Raw genomic sequence first — 21,215 nt, forward strand, 5'->3', positions numbered from 1 at the left:
GACTGCCAGAAAATGTGCAGTCTAGACTCATGGGGAAATGTACAAACTTTTTTCACGAGGGTTGCAGCACCCAAATAGTGACGGAAACCCAGGACAAAGTGTTATGTTGGAAATTACCTTCCAATACACATCCTGATATGTGTTGGAACATTACCTAACATAACGCAAAGTAGACCTAAGCGCTACTTTGCAGCAAGGGTATGTTCCATGGGTTGAACATGGGCGTTCCCATACACCCATCCATGGTTTCTGATGCAAAGACTTACTTACTAGCAAAAAAAAGGGTAGATAGATTTTTGTGCCAAAATTTCACACATCTTTGAGGCAGGCATTAAGAATGAGTAAAGATTTATTTTCTCTAAACTTCTGAAACTTTATACATTTACAGCACTTAACAGCCTACATACAGTGGCAAAAAATATTAAACTATGTGAAAGCATAGTTTTTGTACAGAAGGGTATACTTCCATTAAAAAAAAAAACTATGCATGACATCACACATACACACTCATGCACTAAAGTGCATGGCTGGGTACATTGGTGCAAGGCAGCCAAATGTGCACCAGTGCAGAGAAACAAAATTGGAGTCATACCCTAGTAGATATGGTGATGTTCTATTCTCACCTATTGATGCAGGAAAACAATTTTGGTTGTTGTGCTATGTTGTATCAAAAGTTACAAATTTGCTCCACAATATTTAAATGCTTACAGTGCGTTCTAAAATATTTTTTAGTACAACACATTCAGACTGTACTTAGTTCAAACCTTTCCAGGACTGGTAAAAACCTTAGAGTGCCTTTCAAAAAAGAAAAACCCTCTGACACCAGGAATGTTCAAATGAATCTATGAATTAAAGCCTGTTCTGGTTCCAAAAAAGGCTTTAGATTTGCTTATTAACCAAGCATCACCCACACTTAAATCTTGTACTGCATATTTAACTACACTGAGTTTCTGTAAGTATCTCACAGGCCGGTGCCACACTTCTCATTGTTTCAAGCATCCTCATACCATAGAGTACTCTGTGTCTCACACAGCAAGCTTTTTGCATTTTAATGACCTGTCTCACACACATACTCACTACATCTTGCTTTTGCGAACATGTTATACAGACACCCACACACACACACACACACACACACTGTAGGAAAGTACCATCCCCTAATCAATGGTGTTGATGTTGAGACCTACAGGGACACAGGAGCCATTGTAACTATGGAGATAGAAAAACTGGTCCACCCTGATCAACACCTACTTGGTCAGCAGTACCACGTGACAGACGCTCATAAGAACACTCTTAGCCACCCCATGGCTGTTGTAAATCTCAACTGGTGGGGGGGGTTACTGGTCCAAAGAAAGTTGTGGTAGCCACTGATTTACCTGTAGATTGTCTACTTGGAAACGATTTGGAGACATCAGCTTGGGCAGAAGTGGAGTTGGAGGCCCATGCAGCAATGCTGGGCATTCCTGGGCATATTTTTACTTTGACAAGGGCACAGGCCAAGAAGCAAAAAGGACAGGGTGACTTGGATCCTGGAACAATGGACCAAGTGCTCCCTAAAGCTAGGGATAGAAAGGGTAAATCCCTACCCACTATCCCTCCCTCTACAAATAATTCCCCTTCTAAGGAAGAGGATTTCTCTCCCTGTGCAGAACCTGCACCAGAGGAGCTGTCAGCAGACACTGCTGAGCTTTTGGGTGGAGGGGGGCCTGCCAGGGAAGAGCTGAGTGTGGCACAGCAAACCTGCCCCACATTAGAGGGTCTCAGACAGCAAGCTGTCAAGCAGCGAAATGGGGATGTCAGTGACAGTCATAGGGTGTACTGGGAAGACAACCTCTTGTACACACAGTCAAGGGACCCAAAACCTGGAGCTGCCAGGAGATTGGTCATTCCCCTACAGTACAGAGAGTTTCTTCTCACCCTAGCACATGACATTCCTTTGGCTGGGCATTTGGGCCAGACGAAAACGTGGGAAAGACTTGTCCCCTTGTTTCACTGGCTTCATATGTCAGAGGACACAAAATACTTTTGTAAGTCCTGGGGCAAGACTGGTGGATCTCCAAAGGCCCCTCTAATTCCACTTCCAGTGGTTGAGGTGCCCTTTGAAAGGGTAGGGGTTGACATAGTTGGCCCCCTTGACCCTCCTACTGCTTCAGGCAATAGATGTATCTTGGTGGTAGTGGACCATGCCACAAGATATCCTGAAGCCACACCTTTAAGGACCACTACAACTCCTGCAGTAGCAAAGGCCCTCCTGTGAATCTTTTCCTGCGTGGGCTTTCCTAAAGAGGTGGTGTCAGACAGAGGTAGCAACTTCATGTCTGCATACCTAAAAGCAATGTGGAAGGAGTGTGGTGTTACCTACAAGTTCACCACCCCTTACCATCCACAAACAAATGGTCTGGTTGAGAGGTTTAATGAAACTCTCAAAGGTATGATAATGGGGCTCCCTGAAAAACTCAGGCAGAGATGGGATGTCCTGTTACCTTGCCTCCTTTTTGCTTACAGGGAGGTACCCCAGAAAGGAGTGAACTCCTCTTTGGGCACCCTGTAAGAGGTCCACTTGCTCTTGTGAAGGAGGGTTGGGAACAACCTTTGAAAGCTCCTAAACAGGACATATTAGACTATGTACTTGGCCTAAGATCCAGAATGGCTGAGTATATGAAAAAGGCCAGCAAAAACCTGCAGGCCAGCCAGGAGCTGCAAAACCAATGGCATGACCAGAAGGCTGTCCTGATCCAGTACCAACCAGGACAGAAGGTGTGGATATTGGAGCCTGTGGCCCCAAAAGCACTCCAAGACAAATGGAGTGGACCCCATCTAATTGTTGAGAAGAAGGGTAAGGTTACCTATTTGGTAGACCTGGGCACTGCCAGGAGTCCCCTTAAGGTGATTCATGTCAACTGCCTGAAACCATACTATGACAGGGCTGATCTCACCCTGCTCATGGCAACAGATGAGGGACAGGAAGAAGAGAGTGACCCTCTCCCTGATCTCTTCTCCATCACTGAAGCAGATTTATTAGTGGAGGGAGTAGTTTTAGCAGATTGTCTGACTGCAGAACAGAAAGACAACTGCATCAATCTCCTAAGCCAATTTTCAGACCTCTTTTCACTTGTACCAGGTACAACATCCTGGTGTGAACATACAATTGACACTGGAGACAGCCTGCCTGTCAAAAGTAAAATGTATAGGCAGCCTGACCATGTCAGAGACTGCATCAAAGAAGAGGTGCAGAAAATGTTGGATTTAGGGGTGATTGAACCTTCTGAAAGCCCCTGGGCTAGCCCAGTTGTGCTTGTACCTAAACCTCACACCAAAGATGGAAAGAGAGAGATGAGGTTTTGTGTAGATTACAGAGGGCTCAATCAGGTAACCAAAACGGATGCTCACCCTATACCCAGGGCAGATTAGCACATTGATACACTGGCTTCTGCCAAGTATCTTAGCACTTTTGATCTGACTGCAGGGTATTGGCAGATTAGATTGGCAGAAGATGCTAAACCCAAGACTGCATTTTCTACCATAGGAGGACACTACCAATTCACAGTAATGCCCATTGGTTTGAAAAATGCACCTGCCACTTTTCAGAGGTTGGTGAATATGGCACTGGCCACTCAGAGCTGTCAAGTGTGCCCCCAACACCTCTGTTTCCAAGATGGCAGAGGTCTGGGACACATTGGAGGAGCTCTGGGCACCTCCCCTCGGAGGTACTGGTCAGGGGAGTGGTCACTCCCCTTTCCTTTGTCCAGTTTCGTGCCAGAGCAGGGCTGGGGGATCCCTGAACCGGTGTAGACTGGCTTATGCAGAGATGGGCACCATCTGTGCCCTTCAAAGCATTTCCAGAGGCCAGGAGAGGCTACTCCTCTCAGGCCCTTCACACCTATTTCCAAAGGAAGAGGGTGTAACACCCTCTCTCAGAGGAAATCCTTTGTTCTGCCTTCCTGGGCCAGGGCTGCCCAGGCCCCAGGGGGGCAAAAACCTGTCTGAGGGGTTGGCAGCAGCAGTAGCTGCAGTGGAGACCCCGGAAAGTTAGTTTGCAAGTACCTGGGCTCTATGCTGAAGACCCTGGGATGCATGGAATTGTGCACAATTCCATGATCCTAGACATGTTACATGGCCATGTTCGGAGTTACCATTGTGACGATACATATAGGTAGTGACCTATATGTAGTGAATGCGTGTAATGGTGTCCCCGCACTCACAAAGTCCGGGGAATTTGCCCTGAACAATGTGGGTTAGTGCCAGGGTGCCCACACACTAAGTAACTTTGCACCTAACCTTCACCAAGTGAGGGTTAGACATATAGGTGACTTATAAGTTACTTAAGTGCAGTGTAAAATGGCTGTGAAATAACGTGGACGTTATTTCACTCAGGCTGCAGTGGCAGTCCTATGTAAGAATTGTCTGAGCTCCCTATGGGTGGCAAAAGAAATGCTGCAGCCTATAGGGATCTCCTGGAACCCCAATACCCTGGGTACCTAGGTACCATATACAAGGGAATTATAAGGGTGTTCCAGTGTGCCAATGAGAATTGGTAAAATTAGTCACTAGCCTGCAGTGACAATTTTAAAAGCAGAGAGAGCATAAACACTGTGGTTCTGGTTAGCAAAGCCTCAGTGATACAGTTAGGCACCATACAGGGAACACATATAGGCCACAAACTATGAGCACTGGGGTCCTGGCTAGCAGGGTCCCAGTGACACATATCAAACACAATGACAAATAGGGTTTCCACTATGAGCACTGTGGTCCTGGTTAGCAGGATTCTAGTGAGACAGTAAAAGCACCCTGACATATACTCACAAACAGGCCAAAAGTGGGGGTAACATGGCTAGAAAGAGGCTACCTTCCTACACAACCCCCCCCCCCACAAACAAAGGGCAATAAGGCTAACCTTGGCCCGTTGAGTCTTTATTGTCTCTGGTGATAATTGGAGAGTAGCTCTGCAATAGATTGGTTACTCCCTTTATCATCCACTATATGGTTCCTTCCCTGTGGGGATGTAAACCACCCTGTTTGAGGTTTTTTTAGCTAGCCAACAATGTGAAGTTATATCTTCAGAGGTCCTATTAGTATGTTTAAGTTTAGAGCAGTGGGAATTGTCCACTGGACCTATATCAAGTGATGAAAATGCCAGGCAGGGATGCTGTCTCAATAAAGCCATAGCTGGGCACAAACTTTGTCCATATGGCTGTAAGAGAGAACAGGGTTGCTGTTTCTCTTGAGTTGGAGCAGGGCAGGGATGCTGTCCTATGAGCTCCACACTAGGGCAGGGCTGCTCTCCTAAGTGTTGGGAGGCAGTGCAGGGTTACTGCACTAAAGTTTCTCTGGGAGGGTTGGAGGGATGCTCCATGTTAACTAAAAAAGTGCACTTTTTCTCACCGATATTAGTTATCCCACAGAGAGGTCCTTCCACCTCAGGGAGTACAGCTGTGCCAGCTGATGGTTCCCTTGGTACAGGTGCCACCCCAGGAGAGGTTTCTCCCACCACAGGAATGGTATCCTGAATGGCAGGGTGGGTAGGGTATAATTTGATGCCCTTTTTACCTGTTGTTGGAGAAGGATCCTGAGTTTTCAGGCCTTTTTCTCTCCTTTGTGTTTTCATTTCAGCTGAAATGAGAGGAAGCAATTCCTCAGGGATACCCAGCATGGCTGCATAGGTATTAAACTCTACCTCAGCCCAACCTGAGGCATCTAGGTCATTACCTAAGAGACAGTCTACAGGTAAGCTAGGTGATATTACTACCTGCTTAGGGCCAGTTACTCCACCCCAACTAAACTGAATTATAGCTAAGGGAAGAAACTTAGTGGAGTTATGGACATCAATAATCTTGTACTGTTGTCCAATGATGTGTTGTGCAGGAGACACTAGGTTTTCAGTCACCAAAGTGATACTGGCACCTGTGTCCCTGTAGGCCTGAGCCTCAACACCATTTATTGAAACTATCTGCCTGTACTTATCCATTGTAAGGGGACAAGCAGCCAGTGTGGCAAGGCCAGTGCCACCAGGTGTTACAGAAACTATCTTGGGACTGACTACCCCAGTTTCTATGATGGACCCATAAGTGAACCCAACCACACCCTTATTTTGACTGTTGCCAGCAGTCCCACCACTATTACCACTACTGCTAGGGGCACTAGAGTTTGATGTATTAGTGGTGGTAGGCTCAGGGGGTTTACCTGGGCAGGACTTATCCCCTGGCCTATGGCCTTTATTTTTACACACATAGCACCAAGGCTTTTTAATGTGTGTGGGTTGTGAAGAAGAGGAACAAGATGATTTATCCCCACCCCCTGAAGAGTGTTTAGGATTTGAAGAAGGATCTTTAGTTTTACCTTTATCCCCATGCTTATCCTGAGATTTCTCACCATCTTTCTTCTTGCCATCCTTGTCACCTCTTGTATGAACGTTTCTGTTCACTCTTGTTCTGACCCATTGGTCTGCCTTCTTTCCCAATTCTTGGGGAGAGGTCAGATCTGAGTTTACCAAGTACTGGTGCAACAAATCAGACACACAATTGTTCAAAATATGCTCTCTCAGGATTAGATTATACAGGCTTTAATAGTCAGTCACCTTACTGCCATGTAACCAACCCTCCAAGGCCTTCACTGAACAGTCTACAAAGTTTGTCCAGTCTTGAGAGGACTCTTTTCTGGTGTCTCTGAAGTTAATCCTGTATTGTTCAGTGGTTAAGCCAAATCCATCCAAGAGTGCATCCTTCAAACCATTGTAATTATTAGCATAACGTTCTCTGATAGTAAGAAGCCTATCCCTACCCTTACCAGTGAAAGATAGACACAAGATAGCAGGCCACTGCCTTTGAGGGGCCAACTGTACCATATAGGCCCTCTCAAGTGCAGCAAACCACTTGTTAATGTCATCCCCCTCCTTGTAAGGGAGGACTATCTTATGCAGGTTTCTGGAATCTTGCTCTCTAACAGGATTGCTATAAAAAACACTGCTGCTGCCACGTTGGGGAACTAACCCCAATCTCTGCTTTTCCCTCTCTACATCCAGAGATTCCCTGTCTAAGGCCAGCTGCTGCTGTTTAAGCATCAGCCTGGCCTCTTCCAACCTCAGCTTTCTGTGTTCCCTTTCCATTAAGTTATCCTCAGGGTGGGAGGCTTGGGAATGGTGCGATACAGAGGAAATTTGGGAATTGGCAGGGAGAGACCTGTCCCTAACTGGCTGGACCCTAGGAACCTGGCCTTTAGGTGTGAAAGGTGCCCTACTAATGTCTGACCCCCTCCCACTACCAGTGTCACTGGGTGGCCTGCTAGGTGGCAGGTCTTTGTAAGAACCCTCCCCAATCTCTTCAGGGAACCCCTGAGTCTGACTGGGTACCTTCTCCTCCTACCTCCTGTTCCTGGGATGGGCAAGACTGGTTCTGGTCATCTTCTAGGAGAAGGTTGAAGAGAAAGTCTTTGGTAGGATTCTTACCAATGCTTAAACCTCTTTCTATGCAGAGACTCCTCAAACTTTTAAAGTTTAAACTCTCATAGGTGCTTGAACAATTTTGGGAGTGAGCTATACTGCAGACATGACAGGAAAGGTTTAGGACAGAGAGAGAAAAAGTTTTAGAACTTTTGAAAGCACAGAGAAAAAAACCTTTTCAAACTTTTTGAAAACTTTAAAAAGTTTTCAGAACTTTTCAGAAACTTTATAGAAAGTTTTAGAGCAGAACAGTAAACTGTTTTGGTTCAATGTGTATATATTGAAATATTTGGTATATGTTTTTCTCATGAAAAGCACCAAATGACAAAGTGGTAAAGCAGTTACAAGTACGTATCCCACCGCTGCACCACCAATGTAGGAGGCTGGCCTGGCTTATAGTGGGTACCTTGTGGTACTTAAACCTTGTGCCAGTTCCAGTTATCCATTATTAGTAGATTAGAGGTGTTCTAGCAGCTTAGGCTGATAGAGGTAGCTATAGCAGAGCAGCTTAGGCTGAACTAGGAGACATGCAAAGCTCCTACTATACCACTTATATCATATAGCACAATATCATAAGAAAACACAATACTCAGAGTTACTAAAAATAAAGGTATTTTATTTTAGTGACAATATGCCAAAAGTATCTCAGAGGATATACTCCCTTAGGAGGTAAGTAATATACACAAAATATATGCACACAAACCAAAATCAGGTAAGTAACAGTTAGAAAAGTACTGCAAACAATGTAGAACACAATAGAATGCATTACGAAGAAATAGGCCTAGGGGGCAACACAAACCATATACTCCAAAAGTGGAATGCGAACTACGAATGGACCCCAGGCCTAGTGTAGTGTGTAGAGGGTCACTGGGAGTGTAAGAAAACACTAAGGGTGTCTAAGATACCCCACCCCAAGACCCTGAAAAGTAGGAGTAAAGTTACCCTACTACCCCAGAAAGACAGTAAATTTGAGATAGGGGATTCTGCAAGGACAACAACTGACTGCAAAACACTGAAGACGGATTCCTGGACCTGAGGACCTGTAAATGAAGGGGACCAAGTCCAAGAGTCACGCAAATGTCCGGGGGGGAGGGGGGTAGGAGCCCACTAAACCCCAGATGAATGTGCAAAAGGGCTGCCTCTGGGTGGAAGAAGCCAAAGATTCTGCAACAATGGAAGGTGCCAGGAACTTCTCCTTTGGTCAGAAGATGTCCCACGGCGTGCTGGAGGATGCAGAGTTGTTTCCACGCAGAAAGACCGCAAACAAGACTTGCTAGCTGCAAGAGTCGCGGTTGAGGATTTTGGGTGCTGCTGGGCCCAGGAAGGACCAGGATGTCCCCCATTGGAGGAGGAGTCAGAGGGGGCGCTCAGCAACACAGAGAGCCCACGCAGAAGCAGGCAGCACCCGCAGAAGTACCTGAACAGGCACTTGGAAGATCTGAGGACAGCGGTTGACTCAGAGTCACAAAAGAGGGTCCCATGACGTCGGAGTCCAACGCAGCGAGTTGGGCAATGCAGGACGGAGTGCTGGGGACCTGGGCTAGGCTGTTCACAAAGAAAGTCTTGCAAAAGTGCACAGAAGCCCGAGCAGCTGCAGTTCAAGCAGTACATAGGATTACTGTCTGGCGTGGGGAGGCAAGGTCTTACCTCCACCAAATTTGGACAGAAGGGCCACTGGACTGTCGAAGACACTTGGACCCAGCTCCTGTATTCCAGGGACCATGCTCGTCAGGATGAGAGGGGACCCAGAGGACCGGTGATGCAGAAGTTTGGTGCCTGCGTTGGCAGGGGGAAGATTCTGTTGACCCACTGGAGATTTCTTCTGGGCTTCCAGTGCAGGGTGAAGGCAGACAGCCCTCAGAGCATGCACCACCAGGAAACAGTCGAGAAAGCGGCAGCATGAGGCGCTACAATGTTGCTGGTAGTCTTCTTGCTACTTTGTTACGGTTATGCAGGCGTCCTGGAGCAGTCAGCGGTCGATCCTTGGCAGAAGTCGAAGAGGGAAGTGCAGAGGAACTCTGGTGAGCTCTTGCAGTCGTTATCTGGTGAGATGCCCACAGGAGAGACCCTAAATAGCCCACAGAGGAGGATTGGCGACAGAGAAAGGTAAGCACCTATCAGGAGGGGTCTCTGACGTCACCTGCTGGCATTGGCCACTCAGAGCTGTCCATTGTGCCCTCACACCTCTGCAGCCAAGATGGCAGAGGTCTGGGACACACTGGAGGAGCTCTGGGCACCTCCCCTGGGAGGTGCTGGTCAGGGGAGTGGTCACTCCCCTTTCCTTTGTCCAGTTGCGCACCAGAGCAGCGCTGGGGGGATCTCTGAACCAGTGTAGACTAGCTTATGCAAGGAGGGCACCATCTGTGCCCTTCAAAGCATTCCCAGAGGCCAGGAGAGGCTACTCCTCCCAGGCCCTTCACACCTATTTCCAAAGAGAGAGGGTGTAACACCCTCTCTCAGAGGAAATCCTTTGTTCTGCCTTCCTAAGACTAGGCTGCCCAGGCCCCAGGGGGGCAGAAACCTGTCTGAGGGGTTGGCAGCAGCGGTAGCTGCAGTGGAGACCCCGGAACGTTAGTTTGGCAGTAGCCGGGCTCTATGCTGGAGACCCGGGGATGCATGGAATTGTTCCCCCAATACCAGAATGGTATTGGGGTGACAATTCCATGATCCTAGACATGTTACATGGCCATGTTCGGAGTTACCATTGTGACGCTACATATAGGTAGTGACCTATATGTAGTGCACGCATGTAATGGTGTCCCCGCACTCACAAAGTCTGGGGAATTTGCCCTGAACAATGTGGGGGCACCTTGGCTAGTGCCAGGGTACCCACACACTAAGTAACTTTGCACCTAACCTTCACCAAGTGAGGGTTAGACATATAGGTGACTTATAAGTTACTTAAGTGCAGTGTAAAATGGCTGTGAAATAACGTGGACGTTATTTCACTCAGGCTGCAGTGGCAGTCCTGTGTAAGAATTGTCTGAGCTCCCTTTGGGTGGCAAAAGAAATTCTGCAGCCCATAGGGATCTCCTGGAACCCCAATATCACGAGTACCTAGGTACCATATACAAGGGAATTATAAGGGTGTTCCAGTGTGCCAATGAGAATTGGTAAAATTAGTCACTAGCCTGCAGTGACAATTCTAAAAGCAGAGAGAGCATAAACACTGTGGTTCTGGTTAGCAGAGCCTCGGTGATACAGTTAGGCACCACACAGGGAACACATATAGGCCACAACCTATGAGCACTGGGGTCCTGGCTAGCAGGGTCCCAGTGGCACAAATCAAACACACTGACAAATAGGGTTGCCACTATGAGCACTGGGGTCCTGGCTAGCAGGATCCCAGTGAGATAGTAAAAACACCCTGACATATACTCACAAACAGGCCAAAAGTGGGGTTAACACGTGGGGCGTGGCCAAGATGACGGCGTGCTAGGACGCGTCTCGTCCGAGCTCCGCCGCCCTGGCCCTTGGGAATGCCGCTTGGTCTGCCAGGGGGGTCGCATTGAGGCCCCCCAGGAACTCCGACGACCGCTGTGACCCACGCGCTGCCGCCTGAGGGCTTCGGCGCAGAACGAGCGGCCTCCGGCCGGTGGGTGTCAGCTGGGAGCAGAGATGCGGCCCGAGGTGCGGCCGGGGCGGCCGTGTAGGCCGGTGAGCGGATTCTCCTCCCCGGGGCTCTTCTGCCCTCGCGCTCGAGGGTGGGGGCCCGAGGAGCCCCGGCGCTCTACTTATTATTATTTTTTTGGGGGGCATTTTGGTGCCCTTCACTGGCTGGAGGGCGCAGTGGATCCGGGCCCAAAGCTTAATGGGCTGGGGGTGTGGAGGAGTTCTTTCCCGTGCTGGCGCCGCCTGAGGCTGGAGGCGGGCTCCCTCTTCTTGAAGGGCTTCACAGCGGGAAGCGGAGAGGCCTGAGATCCTGAGTGAGGACGGGGGAGGCCACTATATTGCCGTGGGGACATCCTGCGCCCCTTATGACAGCAGGTGAGCGCGGGCCCGGGTGGACGCCGTGGCCTGGAACGTGTCCACAGGGGGCTGCATACGAGTAGAGGCTTCGACTAGGAGACGCCCCGAGCTCGCCAGGAGAGCGGGCTTGGCATACGAGGGCAGAGGATCTGAGAGCTACGTGAAGCAGGAAGCGCTTTCTGTGTGCGAACCCCAAGTATAGGGGCTGGTGTGCATTCCTGAGCCCGTCGCTGCTGGTGGAGGTGCTGTGATCACGTGGAGGGCTGAGCTGGCAACCCGCACCTGGGCCTGTGTAATATGGCGGCGGCTAAGACTAAGCGAGAGCGGTCAGTGAAAGATATGTTGGCGAGTGCTCGTTTGCCTGCGAGTGGCATGGCTGAAGTCCCACCGGCGACAGGACCTTCTGACACTCGCCTGGAGATGGACTCGGATGGTAATTCGCCGGTCACGAAGGGTTTTTTGACATCCCTTTTTGATTCACTCCGTAGCGATATACAGGATCTGCGACGGGACATATCCCAGGAGGTGAAGGAGTTGAGAGGAGAGGTGACCTCCCTGGGAGAGCGTGTCTCGCAGTTGGAGGAGGGAGAGATTCCTCGTGGTGAGGAACTAGCGGGCCTTCAGCAGGAGGTGATCCGCCTCCGAGAGCAGCAAGACCATCTCCAACTAACAGTTGAGGATCTGGAAAATCGCTCGAGAAGACAAAACATCTGCATCAGGGGGGCCCTGGTGGGGGCGGAGAAGGAGGACATTGGGGACTATGTGAGGGGTTTATTTTGTTCTCTGCTGGGCCCGGATGAGACGCAGGAGATTGCCCTGGATAGGGTGCATCGGGTCGGCCGTGCCGGCGGCCCTGGGGACCGCCCCCCGGACATTCTGGCCTGTCTCCATGACTTTGTCCTCAAGGAGCGGATCTTGAAGAGATCCCGCACTCTTCAAAAGGGATGAACTTCAACTATTCCATGACCTCTCTGTGCGCACGTTGCAGAGGAGAAGAGAATTTAGATCGATCACAGAACACCTACGCGCGCACAACGTCTCTTATTTTTGGGGTCATCCTTTCCGCTTGGTCTTTCGCTGGGAGAGCAGCTTCGGCAGGTGACATCCATCGCAGAGGCGGCCCGGATCCTGGGCTTGGAGGATGAATCCCAAGGGTCGAGTGAGAGGCCGGCCTTGTCGGGGGTGGCCAGCCCCAGTGTCGACGAAAGGAGAAGAGGCGGAGGCCGCGGTGTCCGTCCCCCTCTGAGCTGAGATCGGAGAGAGAGTCTGCTCTGAGTAGTGTGGCAGCTGGAACTTCGGCCTAGAGAAGAGTGCCCGGAAGTGTCCTGCTTGGTGACTGACCTTGCTGTGAACGGCATGTCGGCCGTTGGAGGGGGTTGGGGCGGCGGGGGTGATGGACGTGGATTATCACACATGACTGGTTCTACTGCCCTTTGGAAACCTTGCCTCGTGAAGAAAGAAGTGCAAGGACTCATATATTATGTGCACCTGTTGTGCGTGTTGGTTACTTGTTGTTGGGTTTCCTGGCGGGATTGGCATCTACATCAAGTTTATCCCAGGGCTTGTGGATACAGGTGGGGGGGATATGGCACCGGGGCCTCCATCTGGCACTTTATCCTCTTCTTTCCTTCCAACTCTTAATTTAGTCCATGCTTTTTAAATGTATGAGCTTGAACGTCCGTGGGCTCAATAACCCTACTAAGAGGTTGGCCGTCCTGTCCGCCCTAGAGAGGTCAGGCTGTCATATATGTTTGCTCCAGGAGACCCATCTTGTTCCGAAAGATATCTACCGTATGCGCTCTAGGTGGTTCCCTAGGCAGTTCTGGTCCTCGGTTACAACAAAGCACGCGGAGTGGCGATTCTTCTGGCGTGCTCATTCCCGGGCGAGGTGGTGTCCAAGCTCCATGAGATACCGGGGAGGCTTCTGGCCTTGCGACTGAGGTTGGGGGGCTTTTCTTTCACCATTGCCTCTTTGTATGCGCCTAACTCTCAGCAGGAAGCTTTTCTAAAACGAGCCTTGACCCCGCTGTTGCAATCTCCAGATGGTGCTATTCTGGTTGGGGGAGATTTCAACCTAGTGATGGATGAGGGGCTGGATCGTTCGGGCCATAGGTGTGGGCAGATGTGGTCCATAACTGAGGCTGGCAGTCATTGGCTGAATGAATATGTGGCTTGGTGGACGTGTGGCGTAGAGTTCATCCCACGTTAGGAGATTATTCCTTTTACTCGGCAGCGACTAAGACATACGCTCGCCTAGACCTCTTCTTGGCTTCGCAGGAACTTCTTCCCCGGATTAGGGACCCACTGATCGAGCCTCGGTCTCTTTCGGACCACGCCCCGGTTACTGTGGTCGTTCACACGAACACCGAAAGAGTGAGTGCGGGGGGCTGGCGGTTTAGGGACTCAATGCTCCAGAATGATGCAACAGTGCAAGAGATCAGGAAGGTTATAATAGACTACCTCGATCGGAATGACGATGGATCCACTAGCGAGGCAACGCTGTGGGAGGCACTGAAGGCGGTTGTTATGGGGGAGGTGATGTCGCTCTCGGCTAGAGATAATAGGGCAAGGAGACTCCTGAGAGCGGAACTGGAGCGGCGGGTGAGTGAGCTGGAGCGTTCACATAAACGCACTGGAGCCCCGAGGGTCTGGGGCGAATTGGAGAAAGAAAGGAAACAGCTGAGAGCGCTGGATTGGGACAGGGCAGAATATGCGGTGGCGCGCCTTAAACACAAGTACTATGTGGGTAGTAATAAATGTGGGAAACTGCTGGCGCATAGGCTGCGAGCACAGCGAATGGCGTCATTGATACAAATGGTCCGCTCCCCCTCGGAGGCTGCGGCACACACAAGTGACCAAATAGCGGACGCCTTTGCAATGTTCTATAAGGCTTTATATCAGGCGGAGGAGTCCGTTTCTTCTTCTCCAGAGAGCTTTCTGGAGGGTGCCGCAATTACGCCTATGCCGGAGGGGGATTCAGTCTCTCTGGAGCAACCTATAAGGGCAGAAGAGGTTATATCAGCAATCTCGCGCTTGCAGTCCGGGAAGTCGCCTGGGCCGGACGGCTTCTCTGCACTTTTTTATAAGACCTTCTGCACGGAACTCGCTCCAGTCTTGGTGCGACTTTTTAACGCCTTTCGACGCACGGGGACCCTTACACCTAGCATGCTTGATGCCACCATTGTAGTGATCCCGAAGCCGGGGAAGGACCCCGTAGACTGTGCTTCATACAGGCCGATCTCGCTCCTAAATATTGACGCTAAGCTGTTCACTGGCGTGCTGGCGCACCGTCTAAACTACTATGGGAGTCATTACGTAACCGCCAATGCGGTCGCACTCCCGCAGCCCACATTACGACATCCCCGCTGGGCCGGCGGGCGCAAACCAAGTTTGCACCCGCCGGCCCAGCGGGGATGAGGCCGCAACATAGGAGCCGGCTCCTAATGGAGTTGGCGGTGTTGCGGCCGTGCTACGGGTGCAGTAGCACCTGTCGCGCTTTTCACTGTCTGCTATGTTAGGGGGCCCCTGCACTGCCCATGCCAGTGGCATGGGCAGTGCAGGGGCCCCCAGGGGCCCCAGGACACCCCTTACTGGCAGCCTCTTCCTGGCGGTGCAAACCGCCAGAAACAGGCTGGCGGTAGGGGTGTCATAATCCCGAGGGCAGCGTTGCTTGCAGCGCAGTCCTGGCGGATTATCACCACTGGGACTAAAACGGCGGGAAACCGCCGGCCCCGGCGGTGCGACCGCGCGGTCGTAATGAGGGCTGGCTGGCGGTACGGACGCTACATTACCCCTGTGACCCCCTATATGCCTGGCTTGGTTGATCCGGATCAAGCGGGTTTTATACCGCGTAGACAGTGTAGCGATAATACCAAACGACTGCTCCATCTATTAGACAAAACGGAACCCTCTAGAAGGGAGGCACTTTTCCTGTCTGTCGATGCTGAAAAGGCGTTTGACAGGGTTCACTGGCCGTATCTGTTTAAGGTGCTAGAGCGTTTTGGGTTGGGCCCTGGATTCATGGCCTGGATTCGATGCATCTACCAAGCACCCCGTGCGGCGGTACGGGTTAACGGGACGCTTTCTTTGCCTTTTTCGGTTCAAAGAGGAACAAGGCAGGGGTGCTCCCTCTCACCCCTTTTGTTTGCTTTATATATGGAACCGTTGGCTCAGCGGCTCCGTGATGACCCTCGGATTGAGGGCCTCAGATTCGGGGGTGATAAACATCTCATCTCATTGCACGCGGATGATGTGATCCTTACCATGGCCAACCCCGCGACCTCGCTCCCTGCGCTAATGCATGTGCTTGAGGATTTTGGACGGGTCACGGGTTTTCGAATTAACATACTAAAGTCGCAAGCGCTGAGCAGCTTTATTAGCGCTGAACACGAAAGGGATCTGAGGGACCGCTTCCCCTTTATCTGGTCTTCCTCAAAGCTCACATATCTGGGAGTGGAGTTGGGCCCGACAGTTGCCCGTACGGTGTCATTGAATTATAAGAAGCTGACGTGGGAGGTTCAGCGTGATCTGGAGAGTTGGGGGAGGCTTAAATTGTCCTGGTTGGGCCGGGTGGCAGCCGTCAAGATGACTATCCTGCCAAGAGTGTTGAACGTTTTTCAGGCGCTCCCAGTGGAACCCCCGCCGTGAATAATTGCAGTCCTTCAGACGGCGGTTCTAAGATTTATATGGGAGGGGAAGGCGGCGAGACTACCGCAACGACTGATGTATCGCCCTAAGCGGAAGGGGGGACTGGCTGTTCCTTGACTCCTGCGATACTTTCAGGCCGCACAACTGCGTTTCCTACTGGAGTGGAGCCGCCCGTCCTCCGAGAAGCACTGGTGTTTCATGGACCAGGCGGTGGCGGGCTCACATATTTGAAAAGAGCCCTGGTTGAGGCGCCGTCATAGAGCCTGCGGGTTACATGTGTCGATGCGAATATGGGACCGTTTGGCTGGACGCGTGGGCCTGGCGACCTTTCCGTCTCCAATGACCCCTCTGGGGGTGAATCCTGACTTCGGGCCGGGTTTTCAGGCTGAGGCGCTTCGTCGTTGGTATGCGGGGGGTTGTAAAAGGGTTGGCTGTTTCTTTGATGAACAGGGTGTGATTCCCTTTGATCAGATGAGGGAGACATACGGTCTGGCGGAGGCGGACAGGATGATGTATTATCAGATCCGACACTGGGCCCTGTCGCCTGCCAATAGACCATCAATAGATAGGCCCTTAACACCATTCGAAAATGGATTACAACAAAAAAAGATGACAAGCGATTGATCTCCGAGCTTTATGCTCTCCTGCGAGGAGGGGCCCGACAGCCCAAAACTAAGGGTCAGCTGAGATGGGAGAGGGAGCTGGAAAGAGAGCTCTCGGAGGAGGAGTGGGAGAGTATCTTTTACAGAACACATCACACTGCTTACAACGCGGCAGGAACAGAGTCAGCTTATAAGGTGGCGTCCTACTGGTATTATACCCCGGCAAGGATTCATGTCTGGGATCCTGTTAAGTCAGACTTGTGCTGGAGAGGGTGAGGAATGTCCGGTTCGCTTGCACATCTCCTATGGCATTGCCCTAAGCTCCATTGGTATTGGGAAAGTATTTTGGACACTCTTGACTCAGCCTTTGACACTCAGATACCTAGATTTCCTGCATATGTCTTGCTGGGTTTACCCAATGAGCTTACCTTCCCTTTGAGGTCAATGAAAGGTAGACAGATGGCCTTAGCATTAAATGCAGCTACTCAGTTGTTGCTGAGTAGGTGGGGGTCTAACCAGATTCCGTCGCTAACACTATGGCTTCATAAGCTATGGTTCATTCTCGCCATGGAAAAGCTTACTCTGTCTTCTTTGCAGAATGGGGATGAGTTTAAGGAATTGTGGCGACCATTCTTGCAGATGTTGTCGATGGAGTTCACGGCTCTGACATGCCCACCTTATTTGAGGGTTCTGAAGTTGATTTAGAGTGGGAAGAGGTGGGCTGTGTTTATTCGTGCCCGGAGGCATGATTATGCAGACCCAAGTCCTGGGGATGTAAAATATTGCTGCGACCATGTAGACCAACAGAGGGGAAACTGTGTTTGATGTTCTTTCCTTCTTAATTTTTCCTTACTATTTAGGTTTTCTTTGCCTTACTGCTTTACATAGAACACATTGTATGCTGTGGCATTGGTCTCATGTTGTAGTGTTATATATACAATGTTTGCATTGAAATATATTAATAAACAGATTTGATCCATAAAAGTGGGGGTAACAAGGCTAGAAAGAGGCTACCTTCCTACACCCTCACACAGCCCTGGATGCTCACCATGCAGCAGCCCCACCCAGGAAAACACTGTGACCCCTAACACCCAGTCAACACCAGCAGGCCAGGGGAGACGTGCCCACACCAGTGGGCCCAGGGCACAAACAGGTGGAACACAGCAACAGAGGCTACAGTCTCCCACCCCCAACATGTAGGAAGATGAGGGCCCCAGTACTAGTGGCACGTCAAGACCTGCACAGGGGACACAGGCACAGGGGGCCAGGGCAAGGACAAGTGCCCCAGTGGGTCAGGGGTTTGGGCACCGGATAGATGCAGCAGCCCAGGACATCATTGCAGAGGTATTGGGGGCATACCAACATACCCAAGACAGGTTGGCACAGATTGTAACCACCCTGGAGCAAAGTCAGAGGATGCAGCTGGAACACCACCAACAGGCCATGGAGCAGTGGAAAGAACACAATGACACAATGGTCACTATTGCTGGAGCACTGCTGCAGTTGGTCAACAAACCCTCAGACACCCACACCGGACAAGAGGCCCCCACAACAGCCCTGGACAACCAGCAACAGTTGTCCTAAGCAGCTGAAACAGTACAGGAAATACCCTCCCAGGAATCACAAGGGCCAACCATATCACCCCAAGTAGCTTTATAGCAGGCGCCCAAACGTAGTCTCAGGCCAAGATATGGCACTGGAAACCCAGCTAAGAACAAGCCCCCTTCCAACAATTGACACTGCTACTACTGCCAATCAACCATCCCACCCATTCACCAACTGCATTTAGTTGAGGGCTAAATAATGTACTAAACTACAAATAGGACCCACCTATGATATTAAACAGGCCTGCCACCAAGTCGGTGTTGAGGACACCCAACCATAACGACTTCCATCACTGTACATAGCACATTTCACTGTATTCTACCAATAAACAACAAATCTCACCTGTAACACTGTCCCCTGTCTTCAATGTTGAACAAAGTGGAGTAATGATGCAACAGGCAGGGATAAACTTTATTGTCAAATTGTGCATGCTGGTGGTACAGTGTGTTTCAAAATAGTCAAGAAGGGAATGCTTATATTGTCTGTCTGTACCATGCTGAAGAGGTCCATGACTCGCATATCATGACCAATTCCCCATATTTGACATGGCACACTTATAGTATCAGTCACTAACCACATATACAGGCTGAAGTCACAGACAGTTATTGGAAGTAGAGTTGTATCAGTTGGTTTCTGGAATTGACATCTTCACAGCACTCAGGTGGTCATTCTGAACATGGTGGTAAACGCCGCCCCGCCAGCGGTGGCGGTAACTACTGGCAACAAGCTGGCGGTCCGGCCCGCCAAATAATGAAGCACATGAGAAACAAGTAACGGTGCATCCACACACTGCCATCATTGTAGTGACAACGAGGACAGAGGAGGCTGCCCACAAGCCGGTGGAAAGGAACTACCCGCCCACCAAATAATGAAGCACAAGGCCGCCGTCAGTTCCGGGGTGGGAACCACTGCCACACAAAGCATGGCGGAAACAAACAAAATAAAAGGAAACACTTACCGGAGGCACACACAACATGCCGACGCAGACATGGAGAGAGAGATTGAAATAATGCCAGTGCTGCTGCTTGCCATATACCTCCACAACCGTGACCGCCAACGAAGACGACGACGGTAAGTACCAAAACCTAGTACACATGGGAAGAAAGGGCACAGTTACACACCCACCCTGCAGCGCACTCCCAACCCCGCCTACCATCCCACACCATACACACCAGAACAAGATGTACTTACCCGACACAAGGCAACAAAGACCTGCACCAAAGTACACACATGTGCACACCACAACCCCACAGTGAAACGCTGAAACAATGTCACCATAATGTGGCACTGCAATTTATTAACTGTAAAAAACGTACTGTCCAATAAGGCCATTGGCCAGTCCATGTGAAAGACCCTGAAGGGCCAAAATAGGCCAGACTTGAGTCCCGCATGTGCACAGGGTACTCCACATGAAGGCGGCATGAATGGGGCAGCCAGGCACCTCAGGGAATAGTGGCAGGGGGTGGTGGGGTGGTGACTTATGTCTGGAAGGGGGGGCTTGGGCTTAGGTTTGGGAGGTGGAGGGGGTTTGGGCTTGCCCTTGGAAGGTGGGGGAGTGGGCTTGGACCGGGGTGGCAGAGGGACCTGGGGCAACACAGGGCTTTTTCCTCCCTGGGGAAGGGGCACGGAATGGGAATGGCAGACTTGGGTGGACTTGGACATGGAAGGAGTGGACTGGACAAGGAGATGGGCACCTTCAGGGACGAGATGGGGTAGGCCAGGGGTTCAAACAGGTCAGTACGGGAAAGGAAAAGCTTCTTAGTGGCAGTTGGGGGGGATTTGGAGGAAGGTCTGGGGTGGAGGGAGTGCTTGTACCAGGTGTAGGTGTGCTGGACGTGGATGCAGGTGGCTGTAAAGTATGCTGATGTGTGGTGGATGAGTGTTTTGGGAGGAAGGGGGTGGACACAGTGGGACAAGACAGGCTCCCAGTGTACATGGATGTTGTCTGGGTGTCTTCAGGTCTGGTGAGTGTGCTGCAAGTGTCTGTCAATGTAGTTGTGGTGAGTGCAGGTGTGGTGTCTGGGGTGCATGTCTGAATGTCAGATTGTGTGGTGACTGCAAGAATGGGGCCAGCAGCAGTGACTGAGGGTGCAGATGTGTGTGGGTGTGCATGGTGAGGTGACAGACAGGGTGGCGGGGGAGGTTGACACACTGGGGAAATTGGATGTTGTTGTCTCTGCTTTGGTGTGTGCCTGCATGTGGTGGGACGTGTGGTGCTTCTTATGTGTTGATCTGTGTGCATGGTTGTCTGGATGTATGCTTGGGATGGGTGAAGGGAGTGGAGTACTGGAAGGGGAAGAGGTGGTGGGAGGGGTGACGGAAAGACCAGGAACACTGGCTGCCATCAAAGAGGAGGCCAGAGCCTGAAAAGATCTCTGTAGGCCTGGCATGGCACTGTGAATGCCTTCCAGGTATGCATTGCATTGCTGCATCTCGGATGCTAGTCCCTGGATGGTTGTCTGCCCTACAGAGATGGTCCTCAAGAGGTAAATAGCCTCCTCTGTGAGGGAAGCAGGGCTGACTGTGGCAGGTGATGAGATGCCTAGGGCGAAGGAGACGCCCACCCTCCTGGGTGAGCGGACACGAGCAACTGGGTGGGGAGCAACTGGGAGGGCAGAGATGGCATGGGGGGTGGCGGAAGATGACATAGAATGGGTGTGCCCAGTAGGGTCCACCACCACCAGGGAGCTGACATTGTAGGAGGTATCAGAGTCACTACCACCAGTGGTAGTTGCCACCCCGTGGTAGTCCCCTTGCCCTCCAACCCACTGGTCCCCTTGGCATCCGCCAACTCTGTCTCCTTGGAACCTTGGGCTTCTGCATCCCCACTCGCCGGTGCCACTGTTCCCTCACCAGATGATGCTGATGTACACAAAGGACACAAGAGCACGGGGGTGGAGAAACAAAACATGGGAGAACTCTGTAGATACCTGAATTAATGTACATCCCTGGCTCAC

This window comes from Pleurodeles waltl, chromosome 5, assembly GCF_031143425.1.
Source record: "Pleurodeles waltl isolate 20211129_DDA chromosome 5, aPleWal1.hap1.20221129, whole genome shotgun sequence".
Lineage (NCBI taxonomy): Eukaryota > Metazoa > Chordata > Amphibia > Caudata > Salamandridae > Pleurodeles > Pleurodeles waltl.